The 14,815-nt window shown below is 33.0% G+C and overlaps 1 protein-coding gene across 4 annotated transcripts in view; it reads left to right on the top strand.

Moving 5' to 3' along the window:
* Window positions 1-675: 675 nt before the first annotated feature.
* LOC113522166 (cell adhesion molecule Dscam2-like) overlaps window positions 676-14,815 on the top strand; it is a 66,237-nt gene continuing 52,097 nt past the window's right edge. For 3 of the 4 annotated variants that reach the window (XM_052894251.1, XM_052894250.1, XM_052894252.1), the window contains exon 1: window positions 676-996. The gene's annotated coding sequence lies outside the window, so the exon portion shown is untranslated. The remainder of the gene's footprint in view (window positions 997-14,815) is intronic. The other variant, XR_008252761.1, reaches the window with a different exon arrangement.

Genomic DNA, 14,815 nt, shown 5'->3' with positions numbered 1-14,815 from the left:
TTCCTGAGGTCTTAGCTGTTATTCCTCTGTACCCTGTAAATTCGCTGCCATATCCCACCCTTCAAACTGAAATACAGCCATGCAAACACTATTGCTTCACGGTAGAAACACAAATGGAACAGAGGTGCCCAAGCAGACAACTTTTATACAAAGTCTCCCTCTAGCAAATAAAACTTAAAAATAATTATAAATAATACTGCTTCTATAGAACAAATTATTTTGATTGTCACAGAAACACTGTGTGAATAACATTTGTTTGTAATTAATTAAAACAATCACCGGTAATAGAATCACCGATGTGATGATTTCAGACTTAGTATTTTATTAGTTTACTTTTAAATTAAATTTAAATTCAAATCATCTTTATTTAACAAGTCTATGTTTACAAGCACTATCACTGTTGCTAGAATTTACAAACAATAAATATTAAATATTTTAAATTGACTTTTAAAAGAAGAACGTTCTCATTTCGGTTGTATTTTTTTTTTTTTTGTTTTTTAACACATAACTCCGTCAGTTGTAAACCGATGCAAAATTATTTTTTTTTTATCTAAAAGAACACACTTACGTATTGAGGGATCAATTAGTTTTAGTAGTTTAAATTTTTTAATGAAAATAACTAACTTTGCTATTTCAAAGTAGTTTTTTTTATTTTTTTTTTATTTTATGAAACTCAGTCTTAATTATTAACACTAAAATGTTACTAGTTACCTTTACACTGTCACTTGAGCACGGACACCGGTCCGGTCCGGCGTCCGGCGTCCGGAACGCCGCTGCGCGTCATTCGGCAGTAGTCCGCGAGCCGCGCGGCCGCTACGCCTCCGTAGCAGCACCGCGCCGCGCCGCGCACGCTACGAACTCGCCGCCAACTTTTATCGTCTCTCGAGCTCACTGCAGTGAAAGTACTGTTTATCAACTGTTATCATTCCATAGTGTATACAAAGTGACTGAGATGACTGTGCTCGGAAGTTTTAGAGCGTATGGAATTAATTAAAGGTAAGTTACGGAATTTGAAATTTTTTAATTGTAAGTTTTATTTCTTTTAATGTATTGTAAATTTTATTTGAAATAAACAGCATTGATTTAAACTCTTACAATAGAAATTAAATATTGTAAAAACTAGAGACTATTGTCTACACTAGAATTTTTTATTTTCGGATATTTCTGTCTAATAAATCTTCTGTATGTTCTATAACTTTTTACAAAAACAATATTATTAATAGACCCCTATTTTAAATCATAATTGTATTTATTGTAGATCTAATACAATCATAAATCTAGCTTAATTATATTAATATAAATACTACACAAATATAAGAGTTTGGGAAGATTATATATGTAGTTGTTGCTGAATGGGTTTGAATAAAATTTGTTGTCAAGTTGGTCCATATTCCAATTTTTTTTTTCACACTAAACTCACAGGTGACTGCTAGTTATAAATAATATAACATTTAAACATTATTTAAACCTTTAAAGTTAAATATTAAAATCAAACTAATTGTTTTCAGAAAAATAAAAGTAACACTGTCAGTTGTACGTTAAATATTTTAAAATAATTTATTTAAAACTATATTTCAGCGTCATTTTAATCACTTACTTATTAATTTCTAATTACTACACAAGAAGTATTGTACAATATTTAATAATAATAATAATAAATAAATTCTTTAATCAAGGCAACCAGGGCCTACAAAATGTTAACAATATTAGTTCGTACCAGATATAAATTATTAAATCAAATTTTGACACTTATAACAAATAACATTATCTTAACCTACATTTTTTTTGTATGTTAGCCAGCGTGTGAATAATTCTGCAATGATTCAAATACTGGCAGTCTGGACGGTCCGCAAATACCTTTAGGATAGCGTTAGAGCTGTCCCGAACCCTACGCATCAGAGATGTGCACCGCTTTCGCATAGTAGCGTAGAAACAATTTAGTATTTAAATACGTGTAACCATAACTGTTTTACTGAACTAGATGTCATCTTTCGGATATTCATATCACTGGTTATTTGATTGTAATTATTTTGTTTAATTCCGCTTCCATTAGTATGCGTGTGACTACCGACGCTCAAACATTGACTACCATCGTTACTGCCAAAATTTCTACAACCTTCCATATAAGCCATCAATCTCCGAAAGAAATACGAATATATATAGAGGTGAAACATGTATCACAAAATGTGCGTGGACGAAATGGCAATCAGAGATTGAAGGCTAATATGGCAGGTTATAAAAGTTTTAATGTTCAATCTTTGAGTGTTGGCAGTCACACACATACTAATGGTAGCGGAATTAAACAAAATAATTACAATCAAATAACCAGTAACTATAATTATTCCTCTCCGACCTGGGGATGCCTGGAAGAGATCGCTATTTATCGATAAGGCTGCCCACTGTTGTCTCTTTACCTTCCTTTTATATAATTTTTAGTATCCGACCGAAACAGGTTTTACAGCCGAAACCGAAACCGAACTTTCGACCTTGGTATCAATTTCGGCCGAAACCGAAACTAAAACTTACTGAAACATATTTAAAATTCCTGTTCTATACTGAAATCTAGCGTACTTTTTACACAATTATTTACACAAACACACAGATATTTAAAGGGTAATAATAAACACTAATTAAAGTATGTAACAAATATGTCATATATATATATGTAAAAAAAATTATGACTTACTCTTGGAAGTAAACTTAAAAAAAACAACATTTAGTTAGACACAAATACGACACAAACACACACACAAAGTTTCGGCGCGGTCGAAATTTCGGTAAATTTTTGGCCGAAACCGAAACCAAAAGTTCGGTCGAACACTAATAATTATTTTTTTGTAATTATTTTTTCGTGTTCATATTGTGTGAACTTTATAATCTATATCATTCTTTGGAGGAAACAATAAAGGGTATCTATCTATCTATTTATCTATTCTCATTCCAAGTGCATACGCTTCACGATCTATGTCACATGGTACATTACGTACGCTGAACTATGCGGGAATAATAATCAGACAGACAGATTTCCATCATATTTTTTTTTAGGCAACTTAAAAATAGCAGACGAGCTGGCAGCTCACCTAATGGAAAATGGTAACTGTCACCTATAGACATGAACAGTGCCATGAACGTCACAGAGTATACTGTGACGCCAATGAACCCTTCATGCGTTTTTTACCCATCTATAACTAATAAAGAACAATTTACAATTTTATTTATAATTTTCTTCAATTAATGATCACAAATTGATCATTTTGGTGACAGTAATACTAAGACCTTTATAGGGTAAAGTGAATCTGTGTGAACGTTGCAGGCTTCACTCGCTAAAATAAAAATAATGCAGAGTTGTACAATAACGAATATAAAGATATAATAACGAGGAAGAAAGGAAATGGCGGACGACGAAATAATTGCTTCAATTAATTATATTTATATGCATTAAACCAACTTTGGACTCCGACATCCTGTTCTTAAGTACTTTGAAGTTTTTCAAGTCTTTCATCCGAATGTAATGAATATTACTGCAATTTTTTTATTTTTATCTTAAATGTTACTATACAAATGTAATTAAAATATGATTAAAATTATACGATTATATATATATATATATATATATATACACTATCGACACGCTTAATTTTTATTTTTGACGTTTCCGATAATACTAACCAGATCAGAAATAATTTAATAATTTAAAATTGTGTTTAAAAAAAAACTCAACTTCAGTTATGGCCAAACACATTGTTTTTATTTTAAAACTGAACTACATACACAATTTTGATGAAATTGCCATAGAACCAATTTGTAAGTATACCCTTTCAGATAAAACAGAATATTTCAAATCGGTATTCAACAAACGAAGTTATGAGACAACAGACCTAAATAAATACATCTGAATTGAAAAGCTCTTTATTTTTTAAGTCGATTGTCTGTTAATTTGTCCGTAACTTGCATTTGTAACATACGAGTACAAATGGAGCACATTAGTTTAACAAGGTACCGGAGTAAATCCAGTAATACGCTCGCGTGGGATAATTCACAATACTCTTGCATTTGGATGTTTTCGCGCCAAAGATGCCGACACGCACATAACACTCAGAGAACATTACATATTCAAATACTTTAGCAATTCATCCCCCTAATTTTGTAGTTTATGAGACTGGATTTTTTTTTATATACCACAGAGGTGACAAAGATAGCAGAGCCCGTCTAAATATAATCGATTACCATAGCCTATGGGAGTTCATATGTGCAAAGGTGAGTGTAAAACCACATACGTCTTTTTAAAACACTTTAAGTTTAAGGAAATCTCGGCAAAGAGCTCTCTCTATAGCATAAACGTTCTCGGGAGGAAATTCCTGTGAAATCACACTATACGCGACCAATTGTGTTCTAGTATTCCAATAATAGTATGGAAACTTAGTGTGGCAGGTTCTGATATATATATATATATATATATATATATATATATATATATATATATATATATATATATATATATATATATATATATATATATATACGAGTATACTTTGCAATCTTAGGGCTCTAGTTTTCAATTAGATAAAACCGAATACACCACAGCGTTTCCATATTAATATTATCTTTAAAAAAAAAACACAAATTTATCATTTTTATTATCATTATAATTTCATCCGTTGACTGTCCGCTGCTGAACATAAGCCTTCCCTATAAAAGGAGTTTAGCCAGTAGTTGCCACGCTTGACAGGCGGGTTGGCAGCCGTAGTTAGGCTTTTACAGATGTTTTAAGAGAGACGCTGCTGCACATCCCTCCACCATAAGCTCCCTTAGTCGCTTCTTACGACACCCACGGAAAAAGATGGAGGTAGTCCAATCTATGCCGGAGAAAATTAGCATTAAAAAATTGAAATATGTTTATATTGTCTGTTACACATACAAAAATAGGCAGACCGAATTAACTGGTATAAAGTATTCTGGCATAAAACTTTAAATTTAAAATTTCATGCCCCAAGGGTGCGAACGGAACATCGTGGCAGCAACCCTATCCAGCCATTTATCAAAAATTTTACTTCAAAACTTCCAAAGTGTTTAAACTAAATCTACGTGCATGTTTCATAATTGGTATGTGTTAATTATGAATCATGCACGTAGATTTAGTTTAAGTATGAAAGTTAAGAAACGATCCTGAACTGCCTCACCGTCTGTCTACTGACCCTCGAGACCATTCCATACGACGGTCTGAAGAGGAGGTCTCCGTTCACCAGTGGGCTATAGTAGGTAAAATTATGATTATTATTATTCATACTAAAAATATTATGGGAGTACTAAAGTGTGGGCTTCAAATCGCTTAATAACATCCATTAAATTTCATTACTGTAAGTGCTACCCGCCATAAGCTAAAGTTTTATCCCGACCATCTTGATCAGTAACGACCCTCCACGGTGCGTTACTGTAGGCATTTTTTTCACGCACAACCAAAACATGGAACTAACTCTCAGCAGCATCAGGTCGACCCCCCGTGGACACTCTAGAAACCATTGTGCCAAATTCCAGGTGTATTCATCACGATGAGCTAACTGTCCTGCCCTTTCATTCTCTTTTTTTTTATACAACTTGGAATGGCAAACAAGCTGACAGCCCACCTGATGGAAAGTGGTAACCGTCGCCTATAGACATGAGCAGTACCATGGACATAACAGAGTATACTGTTTCGCCCATGATAACCCCCATGCGTTGTTATTCCTGAGGACTCAGGTGTTATTCCTCTGTACCCAGTAAATTCACGCCATATCCCACCCTTCAAACCGAAACACAGCCATGCAAACACAACTGCTTCACGGTTGAAACACGAAAGGGACAGAGGTACCCAAGCAATCGACTTTTGTACTCTCCCTCCATCCATCACTCGTGCCTAGACAGCGTATGCTGATAGCGCAGCTGAGGTTACCATTCCATTACTATCCATTTAAACTCCCAGCAGCAGTATTTCCGAACACATACGATATTGAAACTTTCAAGAAAAGAAAGTTCGTCGACATACCTGCAATTTTAATAATGTTGCGGACGCCTATGGGCAGCAGTAATTACAATCAAGTGAGCCACATGCTCTTTTGCCCCTTATATTATATAAAAAATGGCAATATGTAATAAAAAACAACATGTAATCTCCAAGTATATAATTTTTAGCGTCTCTCTTTAGTAGTCATCTTCTTAGCTTTTATATTCTCTGTCTACTAAATAAGCATGGAATAGATATTTTATTACGCAATAAACAACTTTTTGCTCCACAAAGAAAACAAGCAACTTCATCATCACAAAATTAATAAAAGATCAAAACTGGAATAACTTTAATTACGAAAAATGGAATAATATTAATTAATAGAATTAAAAAAAAAACTGTTCCGAATTGGCAACGTAATCACGTTAAAGACGCACAAAAAAATTAAGAATGCGTATGCTTCGTTTATTAGGGGGTTTAATATTTGTTAAATTACCACTGCGCATCGGTACGCGGTTAATGTGTCGCCCCACCATTTTTATTTTCATTTTCTTTATTTTCTATTTTAGCATATAATATAATTTTTATATATTTATATTGCCAGTAGAGAGTCGGTTACAAGTCATTTGAAATATACGTCTCTACCAATCTCGTCGTCACAATTCAAATCTAGCTTAACTACTTATACCATTTCTACCTACTCCTAGTATTTCAATAAATATTTTTATTTGAACAGCCATAGTAATGTTGATAAAGCAAGTCCGCGCCCGAATGAAACATACAACGTCGAAAGTCAAAGTTTATTTTTGTTAAACATAATCAAACGTTTCATAGAAGAGTTCCATGTTATTTTTCCCCCAACGCAAACAAAGACTATTTGTAATAGCTATATCTAATATTCATATCCATATTTTGTAGATTGTTTACCTTTTTTTTTTTGTTATCTGAAACCCAGATATATTTTTCTGATTTTCGAATAGAAGGAGGTTGTCAATTCGTTGTATTTTTTATGTTTGTTACCTCATAACTTCGTCAGTTCTAATACAATTCGGAAAATTCTTTTGCTACCTGATAGGGATGTATTTACAGATTGGTTTAATAGAAATTTTATCAAAATCGATTCAACAGTTTAGTTTTTAAATCAAAATAACTGGTGTTATCAAATTGAAGTTGTTTTTTTTGTGTTTTATTTTATTTACTTACCACAAAATCTACACATCTAAAAAGCTATATCACATTATAGTGTTATTATTAGTACTTATAACCAATTACGGATTTATAATATTTAATGTTCCTTATGAAGCAGTTAATGCTCAAATCAGTACAAATGTATATGACTGCGTGCATGTGGGCGCGTATACGCGCGCGCATGTGTGTGTGTTCGTGTGTGTGTGTGTTTGCGTGTGTGTGTGTGTGTGTGTGTTTGTGTGTGTATAATTAGTGCCTAATTAATATTTTATTTCACGATATACTACATTTAAAATTAATGTTAATGTTCCTATAATACGTATTACGTATATATTACGTACATATTACGTATTCCACACATTAGATATTATTTAGATTAGATTTAAAATCATATAATTGAATAGAATATACATTAAAATTTTTGTACATTTATACACTACAAGAGAGATGCCTAAAAGAACATAACATTAGTATACAAAATAAAACAGCAAACAAGCAAGCAAGCTAACATCCTCCTCTTAGAAACAGCGACGCGTATCCAGTCGTGAGATGTTAATTGAAAAGTACTGACGAATAGAATACATATGTAACACATTAATATTTTAAATGTAGAATGAAAATTAAAGTTAAGCAAACTAATATTTTTGATAAGGATCAGTAATTATCAAATAGAGGCACCATTTCCCCGAGTTCCCGGCTATCAGGTGCTGTAAATTTAATTCAACGGACAGAAATCAAACTAATTGCAGTGTAAAGGTAGAGAAGCGATCCAACCAACTTTAGCTCACGGCACAATCCTTTACGGATCCCACAGTATTTCTAATTGGCGATTTGATAGAAACCCGATCCCGCTTGAAATTACGATCGGGTTTGTATCAAAACCATTATCTGTCGTTTCCTATTGTCAATATTTAGATCGATTGATTTAAAGGCAACTCGCAGACTTTGTACAATGAATGAAAGACAATGCTTTGAACTAAATCAAATCATACTTATAGGATAAAATTTAAAAAGTTAATGGCGTTACATTTATTGAGTTTTTTGTACGAACAGGAGTACCTCAAGGATCTATTTTTGTCCCATACTTATCTTATGATTATGTTAATAATCTCCCATTTGTGATACAGAATAGATATGGCATAATATTGATTATAGATAATGCTTTAATGTTGACAGAATGATTAAAAAGAGAAATGAGAAATGAGACTATTTCTCTTTTTATTTGCATTGTTTTGCAACTAATAATCTAATATTGAATGCCAAAAAAAATTGTAAATTCCTCCCTTTCTAAACAACCTAATTCCTATTCTACAGTAATTAATTTTACAAATTTCACTTTCTTTCTTGGAATCAATCTTGATAATAAAACTCAGTGGACTTCTCACATTCAAAACCTTGTCACCAAATTACTTCGGCGACAAATGATGTACGCCGAGTTAAACAGTAAACTAATGTTGAGACAGACATTAGTTTATTTTTGTTATTTTTATACTGTCCCATAGAATATCATGACGTAAATTTGCCAACATTCAATGCATATTTATTTTACAAAAACGTGCATTTAAATATTCTCATCGTAATTTCAGAGTACATATACGCAATTAGTCATATATACAAACAAATCTTTAACAGTTTTTTAAAAACAATGACCTTAATAATCTGAATGTCTATCTTAGTAGCTAGTAATACAATAATAAATTTACTATTTCTGAGTATCGTTTTGAAAAGTTAATATAAGTTAATAAGTCTTTTATGGGAATAGGCATTAAATGTTATAATAAGTAAACAAAGGTTACTTTGGATCTACCTTTTAATAAGTTTAAACATGTTATTAAGATACACTTATTGAAGAAATCCAATTACATACTAAACGATTAAATTTTAATGACAAAAGTGCACGATTTTAGTTGAAAATATACGAGTTTTTTAATGACCATGTCATTTTAGACACAATAAATATAAATAAATTCATATATATTGACAAAGATTTAAAGGAAAAACCGTTAAGTTTCTTGTGCCTTCTTCTTAGCAGGTAACAACATTCTGAACACGGCAGTAGAATTACTAAACACTATCCATTTAAAAGTACTTATAAACAGGTCTATTTGAATAAAATTTATTTGATTTGAATGTCGTAAGAGGCGACAAGGAGACCACAAGTTAACACAGTAGTGTAAGAGAAGGAAACACTCGAAATTATATTTGATACCAAAGCTATTGTACCAACAAAGGAATAGTAAGTTAACATCCTCCTCTTATAGAAAAAGATCAGTAAACAGCAGTAGAATATCAGACTGTTATGGTAAAGGCGATGAAGTAACGATGAATAAATTTTAATTTTTTTTTAATCCAAATGTACTTTAAATGTTGCCTATCAGCTTTATCCCGTAGATACTGCGCGGTGGTTATTAATTTGTTTGTTTGTTCCTCGAAATAATCCATCTTAATACATTAAGCATATACAGCCAAATTGATTTAGATTGAGCCATAGACAATTTTCATAATTTGACCGCGTATACTTAATCGGCTACTATTAACCGCCAGAAATCGTATTAGATGTACCAAGTTTGAAACTAGTTACTACCGGTTAGTACTAGACAGAAGTAGTTTCGTCAAAGTTCGATACACAGAACTATTAACCGGATTAGTACAACAGTTATGGAGTTTAAAATCAGATTTCAGTAATGGGTGGTGGGGCGATCATGTCGTTAGAATACCACAATCTGTTTTGCAGCCGATTTCAAAAAAGACGTTCTCAATTCTACTATGTATTTTGTATGTGTTGGTATATATTGTGATATGTTCGCTAATTTACAACCAATTTTGTTAAATCTTTCTGTATCGAAAAATATTACTTTCTTTTATACATCTTAGAATGGCAAACAAGCTGACGGCCCACCTGATAGAAAGTGGTAACCGTCGCCTATAGACATGAGCAGTACCATGGACATAACAGAATACACTGTTTCGCCCATGATACCCCCCATGCGTTGCCATTCCTGAGAACTCAGGTGTTATTCCTTTGTACTCTGTAAATTTACGCCATATCCCACACTTCAAACCGAAACACAGCCATGCAAACTCAACTGCTTTACGGTTGAAACACGAATGGGACAGAGGTACCCAAACAAACGTTTTTGTACCCTCTGGTATAACTCTGGTTACTCTCGTAAAGATTTTATACTAAGGTACTAAGTTTATATTTATTTTGATATTTTTTGCGACTGTGTCCCTCATTTACGTCACCAACTGTAAACCTAATTTAACAGTTCCATTGTAATCGACAGGATACACTCCCACGTTGGTCTCATTCTAATTTTCCGACTGCCGCAATTCTTTCCGAAATAAAAACTGCTAGGTGCGAAGCAAAATACGTAAACCAAGTAATTACAATTTCTAAGTTAAAATATTTAGAATACAGGGTTTCCACAAAACATCTCATACGTACGAAACATCTTGTCGTTTATCTGTATTTGTGTGTTCATATTTGAAGTAATTTCTTCTATTTTTGGATCAGTATAAAACTACTCGTATTTGTTTGTGGTATCTAATAATAATCTTACATTATTCCTCTTTTAACAATATATAATATGGCTCTCTATAACGCTTTCTCCAACGACACCAGAGGGAGACTTTGTACAAAAGTCGATTGCATGGGTACCATTCGTGTTTCAACCGTGAAGTAGTTGTGTTTGCATGGCTGTGTTTCGGTTTGAAGGGTAAGATATGGCGTGAATTTACTGGCTACAGAGGAATAACACCTGAGTCCTCAGGAATGGCAACGCATGAGGGGTATCATGGGCGAAACAGTATACTCTGTTATGTCCTTGGTACTGCTCATGTCTATAGGCGACGGTTGCCACTTTCCATCAGGTGGGCCGTCAGCTTGTTTACCATTCTAAGTGGTATAAAAAAAAATATTGTTAAGTAAAAGATTAATATTTTTTTGGAATATTAAATTTACCTATAGAACTTAAACTAAATGCTGTATGGTCCCGGCAAAAATGGGCCACTCCTATTTTTTCCGTAGGTGTCATAAGAGGCGACTAAGGGAACATAATGGTCTAGGGATGGGCGTCTCTCTTAAAATATCACTAAACCCTAACTGTTATTGCCAAACCGCCCACCAAGCTTTGCAACTATTGGCAACCTCCCCCCTTTCTTCTAAAAACAAATTCCTTAATCCTTACTTTACTTCTCGACAAAATTCTATTTAATACCTAATAGTATAAACATACTTAGTTAAAATCAACTAAAATATAATTTAAAAGAATAATTTACTGAAGGTAAACAATATATTCTAGCCTCAGGCGCTGTCTAGTACAATTAAAGGTCATTCCGTACTCTGTTATTTTACTTATAATGAGATAATGTTAAATATTGATACTCGACCACTGCTACATACTTAGTCGTTATATGAATACTTACAAGTTGTAAACAACATCTGTATTCCTAACATTTTTTTCTTTAAAAAAACATGCATCGCCATTAATTATTTTTATAACCATATTACATAATTACACCTTAAATTCTGAACGAATTCTGTTATCTTTGCAATAAACAGAATTTCCTCCCATTACGGTCTCGTTTTAATTTTATGACGTCTCTATTGTTGTCGATTACTGTCGATCTCGTGTCCACGTTGTTACCAACAGGGTCATCATCATCATCACCATCGTTCAGTGTGTCCCTTTATATAGCTCCAATACTGGTTTATAGATGAAACTTGCGACTACTCGTATCTGCAAGCCCACCTAATGCTCGACGCGCAGACCCCAAATGGACTTAATTGCGAACTCAATAACCAAATTCTGTGTTCTTGCTCCGTCGGTAACAATTAACAAAGTTTTATACGCTCGCTTTGTTTTCAACTTTAGTATTAGTTGTTGTTCCTTTCATCTGAATTTAATTCATGATAGAATTTTAACTCGCAGTCTACTCCGCCGTACATTATTATGCTTTGCAAAAGTTAAGTAATATAAGCAAATTTGAAACTGTTACATAGCTCAATTATTTAAAATGTTTTATTGAACTTTTGCAGCTGGAATATTAGTTAGCTGAATAAATTTATTAATATTGTGAAAAATTATATATCTGGGTGGATTTTCTTTCAACCAGGAGAATAAACTGGCGCATTATTGTTTTCTTGTCTGCTCAGTTTCCTTTTCAATCGATTTAAAAAAGAAGGAGGTTTATTTATTTATTTAACTCTTTGTTGCACCAAAACATAAAAATAAACAATGACATGTAAACAATTCAAGTGAAATACAGTCGCATAGAGTACAGATCAAAATATACATATAAAGGTACAAAAGGCGGTCTTATCGCTAGGGCGATCTCTTACAGACAACCTTTGGTTAAAGGAGTACAGATAGAAGCAGGTTCTCAATTTGATTATATTTTTTTAACTCTTAACTCTGTCAGTTATTAACCTATTTGGAAAATTCTTTTTTTATCTGAAAGAAAATATACTTACAGATTGGTTTCATTAAAATGTAATCAAAATCGATTTATTGCTTTAATTTTTAAATCACAATTACTAGTTTGCCAAAATTGAATTCGGTTTTTTTAGCTATAAGCAGTGACTATAACTTCCGAACATCTGCTATAACAAGGTTGTTACGTGCATTTTATTACACGTGATAATCCGTCGTTTCGAGTACAGATGTGACTTAAAAGTTATTTTTAGAAGAGCCACAATTTTCAACTCAATTGCGACAGGCAAAAATAATGGAACGCCAAATGCCGCCACCTTTTTCGCTACATTATATATAAGATAAATATATTGTATAAGTATATATGTGTATAGTTATTTATATATGTATTGTATGTGATTTATGTATGTATATTTTTTGTAAGTATATTATTCTATATGATTGTATGTTTATTTATCATAAATTGTTATCTTTTATAATATTTATTTAATTTACAATTTTTTTTAAATCTATGCACCGCCCTTTACTCTCTCTGTTTATCGTAACGGTTGACTGGTAGAGAATGCCATCAGGCATTAAGTCCGCCCTGTATACATTTTCTAATGTGTGCAAAAGTATAAATATATATTTTTTATTATTATTTAATCTGCAAACGTTTCTGAGTATATTTTATATATAAAATTAAACTACTGAGTTATAATAAAATGCATATGTATGCATGTGGGGGTAACATGGGCGAAACAGTATGTGTGTGTACTCTTATGTCCATGGTACTGCTTATGTCTATAGGCGACGGTTACCACTTTCCATCAGGTGGGCCGTCAGCTTGTTTGCCATTCTATGTCGTATAAAAAAAAATTAATAATACATAGTCATACAATTAGCCACGACACAGTTTTTTTTTTTTAACTAATGTAGCTGTTATCGTACACTGCCCTATTTTTGTAATTTGTAGCAAAGTTTTTATGGTTCCCATAAATAAATGTTATAAATATGGAAATTACAGAAGTAATGTCCAACTTATGCGAAACTGTTCAGAGTCTGGTTACCATTCGCCACGTCACAGTCACGTGCGCGTCTGATTGCAGCCAAATTGTGCAATTTGTTATATAATCTGCAACGATTTTCTTACAATTTCGAATGTAGAAATATTTTTCCACCAGTAGGTGTGGCTGAAAATAAATAAACACCAAACTAGACCAGAGGGAGACTTTGTACAAAAGTCGTTTTCTTGGGTACCTCTGTCCCATTCGTGTTTCAACCGTAAAGCAGTTGTGTTTACATGGCTGTGTTTTAGTTTGAAGGGTGGGGTATGGCGTGAATTTACAGGGTACAGAGGAATAACACCTGAGTCCTCAGGAATGGCAATGCATGGGTGGTATCATGGGAGAAACAGTATACTCGGTTATGTGCATGGTACTATTCATGTCTATAGGCGACGTTTACCACTTTCCATCAGGTGGGCCGTCAGCTTGTTTACTATTCTAAGTTGTATAAAAAAAATAAAGTATAATTTTGTGTTTACTGTCCCGCTGAAATACTCTGTCAAGAAATTTAAGTCGAAAAATGTGAAATAAAAATTCTTACTCTATTACTAATCTTCATCATATCAGCCTCTATCTGTCCACAGCTGAACATAACACTCCCCCTTGAGAAGGTTTCACCAGTAGTTGTCACGCTTGACAGACGGGTTAGTAACCGCAATTAGGCTTTGGAAATGTTTTAAGAGGGATGCTGCTGCCCATCTCTCGCCGACCTTTAGTCATTTCTTATGATACCCACGGGAAGGAAGGGGTGGCCAATTTTATGCCGAGACCAAATGGCCCTTATTATTACTCATATTATCTTACAAATATTAAAAATATGAAAGTTCGTAAATATAGTTAGATGTTTGCATGTTTATTACTTAATTACGCATAAACGGATGAACTGACTTGAGTAAAAAATACCCAGAAACATTATATTTCATAACATATAGGCTAGTAAATATATAAATGTAAACGTGAACTTGTTTGCTATTTGGTGCTGTAATAGTGTCCAGCAATTGACGTAAAACTACATCACATATGGTATTTGGCAAGGAGAGGTCAAACATACACTGTACAACAATGGGGACAGAGACAGACGCACGAGTAGTTAAATATAATGGCCTAATAACTTGACATACAGTTAGATCTTACTCTATTCGTAAATATTTTTACACGAACGTGGA

The sequence above is a fragment of the Galleria mellonella genome, unplaced genomic scaffold (assembly GCF_026898425.1).
Source record: "Galleria mellonella isolate WM207_F2 unplaced genomic scaffold, CSIRO_AGI_GalMel_v1 utg200, whole genome shotgun sequence".
Classification (NCBI taxonomy): domain Eukaryota; kingdom Metazoa; phylum Arthropoda; class Insecta; order Lepidoptera; family Pyralidae; genus Galleria; species Galleria mellonella.
This window is presented reverse-complemented; position numbering and strand designations above follow the sequence as displayed.